This window comes from Monodon monoceros, unplaced genomic scaffold (genome assembly GCF_005190385.1).
Source record: "Monodon monoceros isolate NGI ecotype Baffin Bay Population unplaced genomic scaffold, NGI_Narwhal_1 Super_Scaffold_2, whole genome shotgun sequence".
NCBI classification, from domain to species: Eukaryota; Metazoa; Chordata; class Mammalia; order Artiodactyla; family Monodontidae; genus Monodon; species Monodon monoceros.
In genome coordinates this window covers 9126940-9147154 of record NW_021703776.1, presented here as the reverse complement: position 1 = coordinate 9147154, position 20215 = coordinate 9126940, and the positions used below count along the sequence as shown (strand labels likewise).

The 20215-nt window shown below is 47.7% G+C and overlaps 1 protein-coding gene across 1 annotated transcript in view; it reads right to left on the bottom strand.

The window, feature by feature from the left end:
- The window catches only part of NUDCD3 (NudC domain containing 3), a 72780-nt gene that overhangs the window by 45983 nt on the left and 6582 nt on the right, over nt 1-20215 (bottom strand). The gene's annotated exons all lie outside the window — the stretch shown is intronic.

The window sequence follows — 20215 nt, the reverse complement described above, 5'->3', positions numbered from 1 at the left end:
TTAAATGAAATGTTAGAACTAGCAAATATAGACAGAAAGTAGGATGCTGGTTGCCTAGGCCTGGGAGGTTTGGGAGGAAATGAGGAGTGACTGCTAATGGGTATAAAGTTCTTCTGGGAATAATAAATATATTCTGGAAGAGAATTAGATAGCAGTGATGATTGCACAACCTTGCAAATTTACTAAAAACACTAAATAGCATATGATAATAGGTATTTTATGATGTGTGAATTGTATCTCAAGTTTTAAAAACTGGGTGTGTGTGTGTGTGTGTGTGTGTGTGTTGTGAGCATGGAGGAAGGTATGCAAGAATATATTTCGTGGTATATTAACACTAGCTACAGAATTAGGAGGAAGAGTTTACTTTTAAATATACTTGTAATTCACCTATTATTGTGGCCAAGTAGTTTCTAATGTTAAAATGATCTAAAAAAAGAAATAGCAAATGTAATTTTTTTAATTGGAAGGAAAATCAACAGTATAGTAATACTGATGGAACTTGAATAATTTTCTCTATTTTCCAAATTTTCTAAAACCTGCCTTTATTACTTTTATAATTAATTAACTGCTTTCCTAACTGCCACGAGCTGTAACGAACAGTGGCAGAGAAAATGCCATTCCTAAATGCAACACGAACATTAAAAACGTGGATATTAATTGAACTCAGGATACATGAAATCTGTCTATAACCCTCCAGGGCAACTTTCTGTAACTGAATTTAATGAGAGAAGGAAAGGAAGCCATGAATAATGCAATGATATACCTGCTTTTAACAGGGTATTTAATGGGAGTATAATGATAACATATACTGCAAGGTAATATGCAGTTTTACCGTAACAGCAATTAAAGACCCCAAGGCATATAACACAGAACTTGATCAAGTCACAGTAAAATTCATTTTAAAGAAATCAAACAATATTAAAGAACAGTCTCAAGCCCCTTGTACACAATGGAACGGTACATCCAACCTACGACTTGAAAAGAGAGAGAAATTTCTAAAATCTAACAACATAAAGGAAATCACTGAACACAAGATAGATGTGGCAAACTCCCGGCACAAAGTTCAATGAATCAACTGGAAAAAGAAAAGCAGCAAATAAGAAGACACGTTAAGTTTTATTTGTGAAACTCTACAGAAGGGAAATACCCAGATTCCAGGTACTGGAATAGTTAACAGAAGGAAACACCAATTTTAAATCACTGCACAGAAAATGTAATCTTTCTTATAATTAAAGTAATGCAAATTAAGGTGTAAGGTACTGTCACACGTTTAACTGAAATTTAAAACTTGCTTGTTATCCATGACGACCAAGTAGGCCTGTCCCAGAAGAGGCAAAACACAGAGAAATAGGAATGTGCTCCATCCCGTCACCACAAGACTCTCTACAGACAGCATACCAGACTCTACCACAAGCCCTTTTTAAAAAACCATCAGTATGTGTAATATTCACCACCACCAAAGCTAGACTAACCACAGGAAAAAAACTTTCACCACTGATGACTCCTGAGGCTTCAAATCTACCCATACACACTCTCCCCAAAGGACACTAACGAACCAACTACCTCCAAGAAATAGAGGAAAATATGACTGTGGCATGAAAATAAAGGTGAAAAGGACCTGATGCTTTAACTTTGGGGGAAAAAAGAAAAGGGAGATCAAAAGTTTAAGTACTGGATGGAGGATGAAACAACTGCAATTTACACTGAATTCATAAACACAAGACACTCCACATGAAGTAATTCCACTACCCAACCTGTGACCGTTATACTTTTCACAAAATTTGCAATAAGGGATTTTAGTTTTCTTGGAAAAACTTGCAGTCTTTGTTAAAGTCTATTTGAACTGCATCATGGTTCTTTTCCATGCCCACACATCCTAGGTGGCCCCAGACAGCAGACCCAAGGACTAGCCTGGCCGCAACCCTACCCGTCTCACAAGCTCCTTCAAGGCTGCACCCTTCCGGGGAAGGGCCCTGGCGTGCCCGTCCGCCCGCCTGCCCGCCTGCCGCCACACAGGCTGGAGGACTGGGAAGCCCCCGCCCCTGGCTCCCAGGGCCCTGGCCAGCACACCCTCGCCAGGAAGCATTTCGGATGTCTAAGGGAGCTGTCTGACCTCTTCCTTACACTCAGCACACTGGACTACAGCTGTCTGTCCCCGTCCCCACACCGTGAGCCTGCAAGCACCCCCTGTCCCCCCAGCACCTACAGCAGGGCCTGGTACAGCACGCAAGAGACACATCACGCATGTCGGATGCGAGGGGAGAAGGGTAGGCCCGTGAACAGACACCTCCTCTAACATCAGAGCGGCCTGTGAAACAAGAGGCGTTGCAAATAACCGGAGTTTCCCGTCACTGGCCTGATTGATTCCCACCCTTGGGGGTGTGTGGGAAGGCAGAGGACAACCCACCCCCAGCGCTGAGGGTCAGAACCCGGCGCCCACAGCTGTGAATGCATACTGGGCCATGCTCTGAATGGAGTGTGGCCATGCCTTTAGCCCCAGCGGCCGGAACAGAGGAAACTGAGGAAAAGGGAAGCCTGGGAGCCAAGCCCAGACAGGTGGGACAGAGCTGCTCCTGTGGGCACTGCCACCCTCCTCGGCAGCCGGCCCCGAACCCGTGACCCCATGGAAGCTGTCCACACTTGCGATGAACAGGTGATGACAGGACAACTTCTACAGCAAACATCAGTGCTCAGACCAGTCAGCTGTGCAGGCAGATGTCCGTGAACAGGTGGCCTCCCTAGGAGACTTTCTGTAGCATTGTAAAAATAAAGCCACACACACACTCCCTGGGAGAGAGGGAAAGACAAAGAGAAATGTGTGTTACCCCCAGATCCTTGAGCATATTTCAAGTTACTCAGTCAAAGGGCTGGATATGTTTTGCTTACAAACATTTCACAAATGGCCCTAAAATTTCAACAAAAACTAATTTCCAGGGTTCTAGTCACAGTTACTGAACAAATGTAACCTATAATAAATTAACACACATGCAATTCACCTGCTAAAATCCTCTAATGGTCATGTCTCCAGGAAAAGTCCTAGGTAAGAAAAACTGATCAATATATAAGCTTAACTTCTAGTGGAATAAAGAAACCCTAAAGCAGATTACTCCGCTTGTTTAAATGTACATGAAACCAGGAAAGCCCTACTTGATGGGCAGCTCTCAAAGGGAGGGACACCGTGGAGTGTTGGTGGCCTGGAGGGAGCAGGTGACGCTGGGCCCTATGCACTGTCCTCTGACCCACACTGGAGGGAGCAGGTGACGCTGGGCCCTATGCACTGTCCTCTGACCCACACCCCTCTACACATCCCTCTAGACAGCAGGCAGGTGGCAGCACGTTTATAATTAATCTGAGCCTGGAAAAGAGCTCAATTTTAGATACAAACCCTAACAATCTTTTGCCTGGTCTCATCACACTGTGAATTTTCCAGGCACACAACCGTGTGTGAATCTGTTTGATTCTGGGCTCAAAGTTAGTCACCTTTTTGAAAACTCATGACCAGCACAGCACTACTGAAGCGACACTGGTAGACTTCACCTAGAATAGTCAAATGCAGTGGCACAAAATATTTCTTACAAACATGGAGCATGGTCTGGCAGGGTTAAGAAGTTTAGGAGGAAACCTAGTTTTCACTTTTAAATAAATGAACGCTTAGCAACTCTTCAGAGAATCACCTCTTGATATAAACTTACGGGTCTGAAAAGCAAACACAACATAAGGAGCTGGCTGTGAGGCTCCAAGCCACACAGCTTTTCCCCACAGACAAAGCCACCCGCCGGCCCTGTGCCCCCCACGAGCAGCACGCACAGGGCTCGGGCCACGCTCAGGGGACGCTGTGGCTCCATGCAGGACAAGTGCTCTGTGCAAATGCTGTGCCCCCAGCATTACAGAACGGAGGGCTGGAAGGACCGCAGAGATCATCCGGCACAATCCCCCTCATTTATCCAGGACAGAACTGTGACTTGTCCACAGGCACACAGCTCTGCCACCGCCTTGTCCCTGACCCAGGCTCAGCAGTCAAGTCCGCTCAGACACGTTCGGGGAGTAGGTGCTGAAGTGGTGCCTCAGAGACACCCTAAAAGAGGGAAGTGAGGGAGCTTTTCCCTGGCAGGAGCGCCACTCAACAGGAGACTAGTGGCCCGTGGGACACACCTTCTGGACGATGTGCGGACCCGGGCAGTGTCACCAGTGCCTCAGGGAGGACCAAGGCTGAGCCAAAGGTTCACATCCCCTGGGGCTCAGACCTGTCAAGTCCTCTTGCAAAACGCGGTCCCTAACAGATGTCATAAGGACACCTGAAAAGCCATTTCGGAAATGGTAACACTGGATCCACACCTCACACGTACAAAGAGAGCAAATGGATCAGAGGCATAGATATAAAAAATGATACCACACAAGGGTTATTTTCACAGAACTATAGAAAAAAAGCACACAAGTACCACAGGAAAATGGGTGAAATCCTTCCTGAACTCAACACAGGGAAAGCTTTCTAACTCAAAATTTAAAAAGATAAAAAACTGATAAAGTTTATGACAAACATTTTAAATATTAAAAAAAAGTTTCGCTTGGAGCAAAACCTATCATAAGCCAAGTCAAAAGACAAACTGGAGGAAAATATTTATATTACAGATAGAGGTCTAATTTCCCCAATATAGAGAGCGAGCTCTTAAACGTTGAAAAAAGTAACAAACCCTAACAGAAAAATGAGCAAAAGACATAGAGTATTCTCAGAAAAAAGATATACAATCAGCCCTTAAATGCATGACACCGCACAACTTCACACATGATAAAATAAATAAACATTAAAACATGAGTGTATCTCATCTTTCAAAGAGTAAAAATTCAAAAGCTCAGCACACACAGTCCACTGCCCAGCTGTGGGGACAGGCTCGCAGTAGGGATGCAGACGGCACAGCCTTAATGTCATTGGCTTATCTAACAAAACCACGGACACACACACATGCAGCGACTGTAAGGGAGTGGGTGGCACACAGAAGGAGCGCGTGGGGAAACTTCCAGTTATTTCTCGTTTGGGAATATCTTGTTCTGGGTGGTGATTCACGGCAATGCTCATTTGTAAAAATACATCAGACTGCACTTGAAAACTGCACCCATAACAGATGTGTGTGCTGTGCCACCCTGGCTAAGGGGGCCCGTCTCTCCGAACCCCCTTCCCCAGGCGGTTCTGAATTAGAGTCGGCCAGAAGCTGCCCAGGGATGGAAGGGAAAGCTTTGAGGGGGTAGCAGCCTCAACTGTCAGACAGGCCCGGGGTGTCTGGTGGGCTCCAGCTCACCCTCATGACTTAGACCTAACTAGGATTACTTCGCCTGCTGGTGGCTGAACAGACCCCCATCAGGCCTGCAAGAGCCACTACTAAGCAGTATGTGGCTAAATCCACCAAGTATTCCGGGGCCTTCCAGGTCTGGGCCCAGGTGAGCTGGTGACTAGGGACAGAGGGAAGATCACGGGGTCGGGGGCCCTCAGCAGCATGCAGGGGTGGCCCCGACTCCTCAGCACAGACGGGGGTGAGCCCTGTGCTGAGATGGTACCTTGCTGAGCAGGTGGACGGAGGCAGCGCCGGTGCCCAGAGTACTTCCCTCCCCAGAATCAGGAGAGCTGGCCAGGCTGCACGTGGAGGGGGCAGTTCAGGCAGGATAACCTTTTGGGTTTCTAACTTACAACCTGCTTCGGATAATTAGCTGCAGGGCGCACCCCTCAAGCCTATGTCGTACTTACACACACGAATGAAGTCTGAGATGCAGAAAGTGATACATGCTGGGAAAACGCACCCAAGAGACTTCAGGGAGGCCCGGCCTGGAAAGCACTGGAGCGAGCGTGCACAGGCCGGAGAGGGAGGCCGACAGAAAAGGAGTCGGCACGCAGGGGGGAGCATCCTCCTGTGAGGGGGAAGGAAGGTCCACAGAGACATCAGGGGATGAGCCGAGGATGGAGGGGGAACAGCAGGAGACGCCACCCTGGGCAGAAGTCTGAAGTGCAGAGCATGAGACTTGCAGGAGGACAGGGACTGGAAAGAAAGCACCCAACGAGCTTGGGTCCTGAGACGGGGCTGAGTGACTCAGAGCCTCAGGGAGGGAGGGAGGGAGGAGGCCACCCGGCTTCAGGGAAGTATTTTACATACCTGCATGAATGTGTATGAGACTATGTGGAATGGAGAAAGGCCACGGACCAAGCAGGAGGCTTCAAGCCCCGGTCTGCGTGGAGGGGTCAAAGATGCAGAGATGGACCCAGCTCTGGTCTCTCCCAAATAAGGAGGGCCAGCGTGCTGATGGCAGGACAACAGAAGGGCCACGAGTCCACCTCCTGTCCCCTTCCCAACACATACAAAATCTGAACCAAGTGGCACCCAGCCCAGAGAGTGTGGGGACATGTCTGGTGACAGCCGGGAAGTGGAACTCCATTCCTGCAGAACAGCAACCAGCACAGGACACCCTAGGCCACTGCCTAAAAATTTCTAGAGACCAGGTGTGGAACAGTGACAGCATTCACAGACAGGGTAACAGGAGTCTCAAGCACAAAAATGAACACAGAATCAGGAATCACCAAACCCTGGGAAAAGCCAGCTTCCCAGGGCGGAGGCCACCAAATTCTACAGGGAAAGAAGTGCTGCTGAGAGCCACGGAGGGAACCGGGCACCAGGACTCCACAACAGACACGATCACCCTTCCAAGTGACGGGAGGGACACTGCACTCCGAAAACTCAACCAGCCATCTGAGAAACTAAAACCTGTGATCACTGAAATTAAAAAAACAAACACAAAAGGTGAGCTCCAGAAAAGCAGTTGCCTCTGGGAGCAAACTGCAATCGGGGTGGTCAAAGGGGGCCTGAGATTTACCTATGCTTCTGAGCGTACTCTTTAACTATTGTGTAAATTAAAATTAATGAAAAACTTCGAAGAAATATATTTTCTGGATGAAATAAATGAGAACTTAGTACTTCTATAACCTTTCAGGCTCCTCCGAAAAAAAAGTCCCTCAAGGTGACAGCAGGCCAATTAGGAAGGAAGGAAAAGGCCCTGCGGTCTAACTGATTTGGTAAATGCTGGGTTAGATCACACGTTTCTCTCTTCCAGGGCCACCAGGTGACAGTGCCACAGCGCAGGCCAGTGAGTCACTGATGCTCCAAGAACACCTGCCACAGAAACATTCACGACTGGAGATGCCCAAATCTGCGTGTCAGCTTTCATTCTTTTTTATTCTATGAACCAAAAGCCTTTTGGAAAAAAGGCAACGCCCACTCCTGGGCTTCTGGACAGTCTGTGCCCCCTCATTCATTTTCCTCAGTGAATACACATTACTTCGGAAGGTATTTTTAGAACTGTTAGAATCTCATAGTCTGTTTAGTCACTGTTCTCCTCTAGTTCCATGAGAAACGAGGCCGACGGAGCAGACAGAGTCACTGAGCACAGTTTACACAGAGGAACACGACAGGTGGCCGCTCCAAAGAACACAGAGCACCGAAGAGGACACATTTATAAGGTTCACCGTGTGAAAAAAGCCAGGGATGAGCAGTGTACACAGCACGCTATCCCCCAGGAAACCAACCCGAAAGGCACGATGGTGACACAGGGAGGCTGTGCGTGTGGGAGCGGGGCTGCGCGTAGACTCTGTGCTCTGCTCACTTTTGCTGGGAACCTAAAACTACTCTAAAATATACAGCCTGTTTTTCTAAAAAGTAGGGGAGAGGAGCACATAAGCACCCTCGGATCCTCACAGACTTCCCCTGTGGTGTCCCCGTGGTGACAGGCTCACGCCGGGGGGCCTCTCTGCAGACAGAACAGGGAGGTGGGGTCATGGGAGGAGGACTAATGTTCCACGGCCCCCCTTTCTGCTACTGCGATCTCTTTAAATACCGGCATGTGGCATTTTTCAAAACACCAGTAAAAAATGGTTTCAAGGAAAAAGGAAGTTCAAGGGCTAAAGGGGTACAAGGGAGACAGATCTAAGTAAAGGCTGCAGCAGCAAAATCAAAGGCGCTCAGCCACAAAGTGGGGAAGAGACTGGCACAAGGAGGCAGAGTCTGTAAAGAAACGACCACGGGACCCAGGGGCACAGCCTCTACCCTGCAGCCAACTGCGACTGTAGGGCCCAGGGCCACCCTCGCTCGCAGGGCTCTCCCTACCATCCTCCTCATCAGATTTCAGCCTAAACCTGAAAACTGCTGGTAACAGTGAGATCTACTCTGTGTCGCTAAGAGGGCACTGCCAACCTGCTGGAGGACAGGGACCACACCCCACATCAGCTGTGTGGCAACCGTCCCCCTCCTTCCTGACTCTGAGCTCTGCGAGGTACTTCCATGAGTTTTGCTGCTTTTGCTGTTTGGAGAGTTTGGGACTTGTTTTTCTTGGGAAGGAGAAGAGACTTCTTTCTGTTCTCTTACTCCGGACCCAGCAGGGTGGGCAGGGGTGGGTGGTCCCACGAAGCAAGTTAGGAAACCAGTCGTCACCACACCGCGTTGTGCAGCACCCATCCTGCCAGGCATGCAGGCACTGGGGTCATGGGGTCACCCCGGAGGTACCAAGGTCACAAGGTCAGCTTGTAGGCACCAGGCTCACAGAGTCAGCAGCACTGCCTTCAGAAACAAGAGGCAAGAAGAGACCTGGAAGTTTGTTCTCCTGGGAGAACATGAGCATCTGAAATGACATTCCTCCTACTTTATTCAGCTTTCCCCAGGGACGCCCAGAAAATGCTCAAGTGTTTTTAGGTCACAGCTAGTCCTACCTACCCACTTACTGCAACGCTCCAGCAGCAGCAGAACAGAAAGCTCTCAGGGAGCCTGTCTTCCTGCCCAGGGACACTGGCAGGGGCGGATCGGGTGCCCAAGGCACAGGGCTTCGTGGGGGGACCAGCCCAGACCTGTCTCCCACCCCTCCTGCCGTTCCCCCGCAGAGAAGATTCTGTCTAAGCATCTGGGGGCTCGTGGCCACCACTGCAGAAAACTAAGGGGCGCTGGCTGGTTTCCTTCCGACTGCCCCCCTCACCAGCCCCCAGGCTGCACTTACTGCGAGCCACACCCCACTCCACGGAAGAACCGGCCAAGAAAGGCAGAAAGGTTACGCCAGAGGAGGAGAAGTTCCTTCCAACCCCACACAGGACAGTGCCACCCAGAGATGGGCGATGAGCGGGGTGCTTGCTGTCGGAAGCAGAACGTACTGCTAGAACCAGGACTGCTCCTTTAACTGGGGACAGCGAAGCACCCACTCCTCTCTCCCCGCATCCCTCCAGCTGTAGAGCAGCTCGAGATCAAGGAGGCGTCGGAGGCGCTGCCCCTGCGCCAGCCGGCCAGAGGCCCCACCGGGCTGGCACTCCCAAACCCCACATGCCCCAGGCCCTGAAACAAACCTACATAAGCATTCATTCCATAAATACTTACTGAATGAAAGCACCCAACTGAGCACTCAGCATGTGCTGACCACTCTCATTTTACTCTCATTTAACCCTCACAACAACCATTTAAGCTGAGAATCATCACCCCTACCTGACATGCGGGAAAACTAAGGCCTGAAGGCCAGATGGATCAGCAAGGTCTGAGCTGGCATCTGAATGCAGGGCTTCTGACTCCGAGATTCACACTCTTAATCCATGGTTTAAGGCAGGATGGTTTCAGAGGGTAAAGTAACCAGGAAATGGGCATAAAACAGGCCTAGAAGCCAGGACACCAGCAGCGACAGCACACCTGGTGCCCAGATCCTTGATTTCAGACCATTCTCCAATCAAAAGCCAAGGCTGGGGACTTCCCTGGTGGAGCAGTGGTTAAGAATCCGCCTCCCAATGCAGGGGACACAGGTTCGAGCCCTGGTCCGGGAAGATCCCACATGCCTCGGAGCAACTAAGCCCGTGCGCCACAGCTACTGAGCCTGTGCTCTAGAGCCCGCGAGCCACAACTACTGAAGCCCGCGTGCCACAACTACTGAGTCCGCATGCCACATCTACTGAAGCCCATGTGCCTAGAGCCCGTGCTATGCAACAAGAGAAGCCGCTGCAATGAGAAACCCACGCACCACAACGAAGAGTAGCCCCCGCTCACTGCAACTAGAGAAAGCCCGCACGCAGCAACAAAGACCCAACGCAGCCAAAAATAAATAAATAAAATTTAAATTTAAGAAAAAAAGCGAAGGCCACTTGGAGAAAAAGCCGACTTCACAGCAGGATGACATGGAACATCTTGTGGTGCAAGCACACAGAGGAGTGCTCAAAAAATGATGCGAACATGTCAAAAGGACAAGCCCATTTGAAGGGCACCCTGAGCAACAACCCAAGACAGTGGGGCCATAACTATGTAGTCAACATCTGTAAGGACACGATGACACACACAAACAAGTGCATGAATGAGTGAGTGAGTGGAGGAGAAAGAAAAGCCATTCCTAGCAATATAATCCCAATTAATAAATGTAGAAAGAAGGATATAAACAGGAAATCGCAATTTGGCAGACACCACAGCAATAACTGATTCAGGCAAGAATAATCAATGGTTGCTAAGATTAGTGGGCAAAGTATGAGAAGAAACAAGATATTTAGAGTCTCAAAGTATCTCCACACAAGACACTTATTAATCACAAAAGGGAAAATAGTAACTCTTTAGCACAGAAGAAAAGCAGCCACTGCGGCAGCCTTAGCCGGTCACAAGGAAACATCAGACAAAACCACACTGAGAGACATTCTACCAAGGAAAAAAAGAAGTCAGTACTCCTTAAAAGGGTCAAGGTCATGAGAGACAAGACTAAGAAACTGTGCCAGATAGAGGAGACTGAGGAGACGTGCCCATAATGCAGTGACGACAACGGATGCAACGCTGGCCCGGGAGAAAGGACACTACTGGAACAATGGATGAAACTGGAACAAGGTCTTCAGATGCGCTCACAGCAGCCCCGGGTTACAGGAGGCACAGACATCTGGCATGCTGGGAGAAGGATGTATGGGGTCCTGTGCATGATTTTTGCAACTTTTGGGGGCAGATCTTAATTATCTAAAAATGAAAGTTTTCTTTAGAGACCACAAAATAAATAGACCTTGAGGGTTATATGTGAGAACACGTGGTGGCCCTTGCTCAGCTAAGGACTGGCCCCATTCCATCACATTGTCGAAGCCACGGACCTGACCCTCGAGAGATACTCAGAACCCAGGCTCACAACCAACCAGACACGCAGGATTCAGAGCTGAGTCATCCCAGACGTCCTACTCCAGGGGTTCTCAAAGTGAGCCTGGAGATGAAGCCACCCGTGCCTCGCAGCCCTACATCAGCCAACTGCTGAGCCCTCACCTGTTGTACGCAGAGGCCTTCCCAGGACTCCACTTACCCACAGGAGGGCAGGTTCCCTGGCTTAAGAAAAAGAGACAAAAAACTCAGGCCGGGCTTCCCTAGTGGCGCAGTGGTTGAGAGTGTGCCTGCCGATGTAGGGGACGCGGGTTCGTGCCCCGGTCCGGGAAGATCCCACATGCCGCGGAGCGGTTGGGCCCGTGAGCCATGGCCGCTGAGCCTGCGCGTCCGGAGCCTGTGCTCCCATGTCTGGACCGCAACAGGAGAGGCCACAACAGTGAGAGGCCCGCGTACCGCAAAAAAAAAAAAACAACTCAGGCCTGCTCCCGGCTCCCTTGCAGTACAGCCTACAGGGCCCAAGGCCTGCTCACACCAGGGCTCTTGACTCCCAGTCCCGGGCTCTGTCCCTAGAGGGTTCTTCGCCACTAGGGAAGCTGAGTGCCTGGCCCTTCAGTACAGAGACAGGGAAACGATAGAGGCCTCAGGGCTCTATGACCACACAGGACTCAATTAGGGAGGTTACAGAACACTGAGTTGCCCTAAAAGAAGACAGGGATGAACAGTACACAGAAGACGTGAAAGCCCTAACTATGAAAATTCAAGAAAAACTCAATGTTACTGGATAATGGAATTCATTCGATATGTTAAAATTCAAAGGTTTATCATTTTTTCACATGACTTTTAATTTGAATCACTCACTCACTCAGCTGGTTACTAAGTGCCAACTATGCCGCCAGGGACGTTCCAGGCACTGGACACGCGGTGGACAAGATAAATAGACCAAGGTGCACACAGTAACAGAAAAGCTGCACTTTCTGCCGACTGCCCTCCTCCTGGCTTCCCCGGTGAGAGAACTAGACACACACAAAAAAACGGGGACACACACGGGAGCCGCCACCCGGGGCCAGAGACAAGGGTGCGGTCTGAGCCAGAGGCCAGAGAATCACCTGCCACAAGGTGAGCCAACCGCAGAAACAGAAACCAGAGGACAGGTCAGGAGTGTATCCCAAAGGAAAGGGGTGACAAGCGAGCTGAGGACTTCAGGGCTGGACGGCTGCAGGGAGCAAGCGAAGGGTGAAGTAGCAGCGCATGTGACGGTGCAGCGCGTGTCACCACTGGCCTCCTCCCGCGTGACAGGACACTCTCCTGGTTGCCTTGCTCGGGCCTGCTCCCCCAGGTCACACACCCCGTTCTCCTGGCCCCCTAGGCAGACGGCCCCTCACCTCATGTACGACCCCCCGGCTCTCAATCCTTGGACCTCTTCTCCATCTACACTCACAGCCTCGGTGACCTCATCCAGTCTGTACCTTTAAACCCACTGATATGCCGATGTTTTTCAAACTCCCACCTCCAGTCCTGCTCCCCTCGGACTCCACCTACATGGCTCACAGCTTCTCAGACCCCAGAGACCCCACTGTGGCCAAAGGCTAACCTGCCAGCCTCAGAACCAGCCGCCCGCGACCCCTTCCCTCTGCAGCCAGTGTCAGCTCCATCCTTCCAGGTGCTCGGGGCAACACATTTTGAGAGGGAGAAAAAAAATGAAGTTACATTTAAAATTCAAAATATTAAAAATGTATTTATTACTAAATATACTTGTCACTAAAATACTATAATAAAAACTGAAGAGTCTATATTCCTAGAAAATCCAAGAAAATCAACAGAGAAACTATCAGAAAATAGAGAATTCAGTATCGGTGTACAGGGCTTATTGAATAAAAACATTAAAATTCTACAGAAGAACATAAAACAAGACTTGAATAAATAAAATATACCCTGTTCTTAGACAGAAAGACTCAATAATGTAAACCTGTCATTTCTCTCTAATTCAAAACATAAATTTAATGTATTCCCAATGAAAACTTCAACAGACTTTTCACATGGAAAAAGTTTCCAGAAAAGTCTGGGGGCAAGGGATTAAACACTAGTCCCACCAAGTATTAAAATGTATCATAATGAAGCTATGGTAAATAAAACAGCTTGGTACTGGCAAACAAATAGAACAAATGGTTTAGTATCTATGAATAAATGGAATAGAAAAGGAAAAAAACACAGAAACATACACAGAGCCAATCAGAACCCAACATACGTCACAATGAATGGCATTTCAAATAAAACCAATGAAGCAAAAGCAAGAGCAGCCAAGAAATGGGTTAGGGATGCCGGCTGGCACCTGGGGTGGGTCAGGTACCCACCATCAGACAGCCTGGCAGTGAGAGAACAAACTGGTACAATCTCTCTGGGGCCACTTTAGCAACATCCATCAAAATTACACACTTCATACCCTTTGACCCAGTAATTCCTGTTCTGGGAATTCGTCCAACAGATATTCATACACATGTTCCAAGAAACACATACAGCACAGTCACTGCAGCATCATTTGTGACCGCAGTAGATTGGAAACAACCTAATTACACTGCCTGTGGAGACTCACTAAATAATGACGCTACATCCACAGGACAGAACTCTGAGGGAGTCGAGAGAAAGACTGTAGTCAAGTCTGACTCTTGGTTACAGGCAGAGTCACCTGGGAAGCTTCTGAAAATCCTGACACATGGTCGCACCTGGGCCAGTTAAATCTGATCTCCAGGGGCAGGCCCAGGAATCAGCATCTTAAAGCCCCACAGATGTGAGGACAGATACAACGCACACCAGGAAAAATGGCACCTGGCAACAGGGAGACTGCCTCCTTGTTAGCTGCTTGTCAGCTGCTCGGGGGGATGTAACAAGAAGTCCACACACAGCATATTGTATACAACAGATAAGATATACATAAACAAATACGAAAAATAAAAAGTTTATAAAACAGAAAACTTTTACAAAAGTACACACAATGGCTGCCTTTAGGGAGAATTCACTTTCATTACACAGGCTTATAACTTTCAAAAGTATTGACCCTAAATCCAATTGCCAATTTACTACACCACGTAACAATCAGAGAGTGGGAAACTCAACATACCAACAACCTGATTTTTTTCTTAACAAATAAATTGAGAGAATAAAAGCAAGAGAAACAGAGAGTCAGCTACAAAGTGATATGTGCTTGGAGCCTTATAGACGTAAACTTTTTTTAAAAAATTATGACATTATGAGAAAACTGGAAGTTTAAACACCAGTTGAAAACATTTACAGATGAAATGATGAGGTAGAATTTGCTTCTGAGTAACACAGGAAGGGGAGAAGTGGCCGGGTGTACTTCACAGGGTTGGCAGTCAGTACACGCGGATTCACTGCATTCTTCTGTCTACTCACCTTTGTATTTAAATTCAACCTAATACATTTTCCACAAGGTGCATATACCTTTTTTTCAATAGGAAAAAAAAAAAAAGCTAGCATAAAAAGTTATACTTCTTTAGTGACATAGAAAAATATTCAATTAGAAACTGGTTGTGTTAGTTTTGGAAAGTATCTCTTAGATAGTTCTGGTAATAGTTCCTTTTTCTTAACAACAGCAAAGCAAACATACCCATGTCTGGGCCTCTAAGCGCACTGGGAACTGCTTCAGCTCCCCATGACTCTGGCCCTCCTTTCTAACTACGGTTTCAAGCAAAGCACTTCACCACTGTTCATCTCCATTTCTCCATCTGTTAAAAGGAAGCCGATTGGGCTCTGGCATCTGGAAGTACACACTTCCCAGGGGGAAGAGTACCCTGGGGGAGTCTCACTGGCCTCCTCCTCCGGCCCCAAAACATGCTCACTCTCACAGGCTAGGACGCCAGGTCATTTTTACCATCCGGCTTCAGTATCCAACCAACTCAACATAAGTCATCGCTGTAAGATATACAGGCCAACCTCTTCTAAAAATGAAGCCTATAAGCTAGAAATGAATTGCAAAATGAAAACAAAAACACAATGCTTCTAGAGGAAAAAAAATACTTCTAACAAACAACCTTTCCTCATCTGTGATTTAAATCAAATCCCTGAGGCCACTTACACCTGAGGTTCCTTAGAGAAGGGGCAGTTTCAGGGCGAATTGGGTGAAAGAACAGCTTCTATACCAGATGAGACTGAAAACAGACCCTGAGGCCAGCAGGCCCAGCAGAGCCCCAGTCGGGGAAAGCTGGCAGACATCCCTGGACTGCCGGCTTTCTGTTTACTATTCTCTTGAGTGCATGATTACAGCCAACAACCTCATCTGAGCAAAAGAACCTCTTGGGCACACAACACTCAACAGTGTACAACATGAATTCAAAATCAGCAAAAGGGATGCAGGGAACGCTCAGCATACAATGTTCAGCAAAACAGAAGCCACAGTGTAAGACAATTTTATAAGCATACTTTGGTGTGTGTGTGTGTGTGTGTGTGTGTGTGTGTGTGTTCAAACACACCCACGCACACGTTTATATGCATAAAAAACTGTAGAAATATCCCAGAAAGTTAATAGGGAGTGGTAGGATGTTTTCTCTTCTTTACACACTTATCTTTATTTTCCAAATAGTCTACACTGAGCATAATGAGGAAGAAAAACAGTTTGTTCTTGTTTAAGTTAAGAAAAGCAATACTGAGAACAGCTCGTACCTACTTGAGGGCTCACTATGCGCCAGGAATCCTGTTCACCAGGTCTTACACACTGACCTCAGTCAATCTTCACCATAAGCCAACAGGGTGGGTATTTGGGGTAGCATTCCGGTATGTCCACGTGACTCTATCAAAGGGCCTCCTGCAACGGGCACCTGAAAAAGCAGGGACCAACAAAGGAAGGACCCCATTTAGAGACAAATCCAGGAAGCCAGCTCTCAGGCAGCATGACTGCACACAGAAAGGATGCCCCAGCAGAGAGCAGCACCCTTCTGGCTCTTGTGACAGCCTGCCTAAGGGACATCTAAGCCACAGACATCACGAGACATGGGTGAGTAGAACCAAAGGAGAGGCACTAAGGAATGAACTCAGCACGCATCGGTTGCTCACCTAACACACAGCTGGGAGCTGAGAGGGGCTGAGTAAGTCTCTGCCCCAAAAATGAAAGGTGTAAGAACTAGCCATAAACAGATGTAAGATGAAACCCAGGCTCAGAGGAGACGCAGTTACCTGCGGCAGGGAGCAGAGGGACAGAGGCGCTGGAAGGCCTTGCTGCGTGGACAAGAGCACTGAAGAACGTGAACAGTGCTGTGCTTGGGGCAAGTGAACCAGGCGTGATGAAGACGAAGCATCTGCTGAGGATACTATTAGAAATCTGAAACTTCTCTTCCAAACTACACCACCCCTTTCCCAAGATGGATCCCTGTAACAGCTGGACACAAAGGCCATGCCACCCAAAATAAAAGAAAGCACTGAGCAGCTTTCTAACACACCCTTGTTCTACCAGGGTTTCACCAGATGGGTCAACACATCAAGTAGTTCCATGACACCCCCTTCTCACGAGGCCCTGCTGTCTGCTTCCCTGTGCAGGACAGAGGGGTAGCTCGGGAGGGACTCAGGGCATGTACCACCATTCAACACTGACAGCGCAGGAGCGGCTCCTCTGTATCCACAGTTCCACATCCACGATTCAACCAACCACAGATTCTGTGGTATTGTAGCGTTTACTACGGGAAAAAATCCATGTATAGGTGGATCTGTGCAGTTCAAGGTTGTGTTGTTCAGGGCCAACTGTAATTTACTCTCAGTGCTACTTTCTTTCCTTTTTCTTCTTTTTAAAGAATCCTGTTTGTGATTTATAAGGGCAAAAGCCAGAGGTGGCACAGCCTTTTGTACATTTTGCTTGTGCATCCCAGCACAAGCAAATGCAGTTATCACTGTTTTGCCTACAGCGACACCTGCAGATCGAGAGGGAAACTGCAGGACCTATGGCCACCGAAGCGGGACCAGACACAGATGGAACCCAAGAAGCAAACCCCACCAACAGCTCTGAGAGGTGCCCAACTTAGTGATTAGGACGTTGATGCTGTTGGTTTTGCATCCCTCTCTCCTTCCACAGCACTAGTAATGTCATCAGCATTTCTGAAAGCTTCCCAGCTCCCTAGAAGTCCTTTGAGCACAGATCACTGGGTCAAGTACAATATAAACACTGGGGCTCTAAGCAGCAATTTTTACAATATCTTCACTACGGATAACTCATAAACTGTGAAGCTCCTTTGCAGAGTATGTGCACCTCTCAAAGCTATCTTGTATGGACAAGGAAATTTTTGTGTACCCAAATTCTCTCATCTCTAAGGAATAAAACTGGGCACTTTGAGCACTAGGGTGGTGGCATGTGGCTTTATGTGTAAAAATCTGTACTTTATGTATAAATGAAAATGTACACTTCAAAAACTTTAACCCACGGTTGGCAGGGCCTAGGCTGGGGCCAGGGGGTTGACTCCAAAGTGTGATTTGCCTGTAGGTGGAGCGAAGTTGCCATCACCACTACCTAATACTGGGCAGAACCACCAGCAAATGGGTAGCAAGCAGGAGTAATCACAAGTCAGCGACGTCAGACCCAGATTCTAGGTATGTAACTGGTTTTTGGACAGGGTGCCCCACAAAGGCAGTGCTTCTGGTGGTCACCTGAAGAACAACTATCTTACGTTATTTAATTAACAGAACCCCCAGATCTACAGCTTATAGGATAAGCAATTCTGGGCACTGACTGGAGGGACTTGGGGGGCCACAAAAGCTACAACAAAGATAAGGATGGCTTTCATGTTCCATTTCAGATCTGCCGCAGAGCAGCCTTTCAGATGGAACTAGAGAGATGTGGACCACAATTTCTTGTTTTGTTCATAGAAAACCAGTGAATACCTGAAGGCTGAGAAGGTTCAGTCCATGGAAGCGTTGAGCCTGCAGCACCAAACTAAGGTTTCCTGGAACACACCCAAGTCTTCAGTCTATGCTTACACCACGGTAGGACTAGTAAAACTAACGCTGATACTCACCTGGAATACAACTCATTGGTCCAAGAATAAAGAATAGGGTCTCTACAAGATAACAAGGCAGCTATTCTAATCTATTATTCAAGAATTAAAAACAAATCCCCTCTTTTAATAGAGTTTTTGGAAATTATAAAAAGAATGCAAAAAAATTAGTAAAGCAAAGTGTATAGTTCATTGTAGAAAAATTAGAAAATACAGTAAGGGGCAACGATGGCAATGAAAAACACTCACAATTCCACCACTATTCATAATGTATTTCCTTCTGGGCTTTTTCTCTGCATGTACAGTTAACCCCCCTTGAACAACAGGGGGTTAGGGGCACCGACCCTCCATGCAGTCGAACTTGGACTTTGAGACTCTGCAGTCTTGCCCCAACCTATCTCCACAAAGTTTATTTTCCCCCTACTCCGCATTTTATGCCACTCCAAGTTGTTCACTTTGCTTCATTAACTAGGAACTACATTCAAAGAGTCCCCAAAACAGGTTAGAGGGAGAGTGCAAGGAGAGGGGAGATGCGAAGTTTAGTCAAAGAAGGGCCAAGGGGGAGAGAAAACCCAGGAGAGGGCAGGGAACAGTCCCATGAAAGAGGGAAGAGCGCAGATTCGCCTAAGAACAGAGCAGGCCAGGAGCAGCATGCTGTCTTTCAGACACTGCCACAGCTCATACACAAGGAGGCATCAGCTCTTCTCACCCAAACAGAGGCAGGGAACCACCAGGAAGCAGAACTCCTGAGAAGCGAGGACAAGTACAGCACAGGGCTTGGTCTAAGCCCTACCACCCATCAGCTGCATGGCCCTCGGCTCATTCAATATTCACAACAGCCTCTGAGGGAGGTGCTGTCATCACCTCCGCTTTACAAAGGAGGAAACTGAGACACAGAGGTGACGCAGCTTGCCCAAGGTAATACATTTACTAAGTGGCAGGCTCTGAGGGGACTCTGGGTCCGCAGACCCCCATTCCAGACAACCTCTTCGGGTGTACGTCAGACCAAGAGGACTGTGGGCCCATGTCCCAGCAGTTGCTCCTGCAGGGAAAAAACAGAGTCAAGACACACAGACCGGCAGGTCTCACGGGAAAGCATAACTCTATGAGCCCAGCACTCTAACTCTGGTCTAGCTCTCAACTGGCTGTTTGACTGTGGGCAGATTATTACCTTACCCTATAGAGAGAAAAAGGAAGAATACCGAAACCAGCTGACCTCCCATCCTACACACTGTAAGGCAGTTTGCAAACATGAAGAGCTAACTAAATGCTGAAATAGAGTCAGTGTGTTACCAAGTAAGACCCACTTAGGGACAAACCCAACCACCAGATGTCAAGCAAGAAAGAGGCCACCTCTGACATAAAACTAGCGATGTTTCCTTAGGTCAGTCTCCCAAGGCAAAAGGAACAAAAGCAAAATAAACAAATAGGACGTAATCAAACTTATAAGCTTCTCCAGAGCAAAGGAAACCATAAACAAAACGAAAAGACAACCCAAGGAATGCGAGAAAATATTTGCGAACAATGCAACCAACAAGGGCTTAATTCCCAAAATATACAAATAACTCACACAACTCAATAATAAAAAAACAAATAACCCAAATGAAAAATGGGCAGAAGACCTAAATAGACGTTTCTCCAAAGAAGACATACAGATGGCCAACAGGCATGTGAAAAGATGCTCAAATCGCTAATTGTTAGAGAAATGCAAATCAAAACTACAATGAGGTATCACTTCACACAGGTCAGAATGGCCATCATTTAAAAACTCTACAAATAATAAATGCTGGAGAAGGTGTGGAGGAAAGGGACCCTCTTGCACTGCTAGTGGGAATGTAAATTGGTGCAGCCACTATGGAGAACAGTATGGAGGTTCCTTAAACAACTAAAAATAGAGTTACCGTATGATCCAGCAGTCCCACTCCTGGGCATATACCCAGAGAAAACTCTAATCTGAAAATATATATGCACCCCAGTGTTCACTACAGCACTATTTACAATAGGCAAGACATGGAAGCAACATAAGTGTCCATCAACAGATGAATGGATGAAGATGTGAGATACACACACACACACACACACACACACACACACACACACACACACACA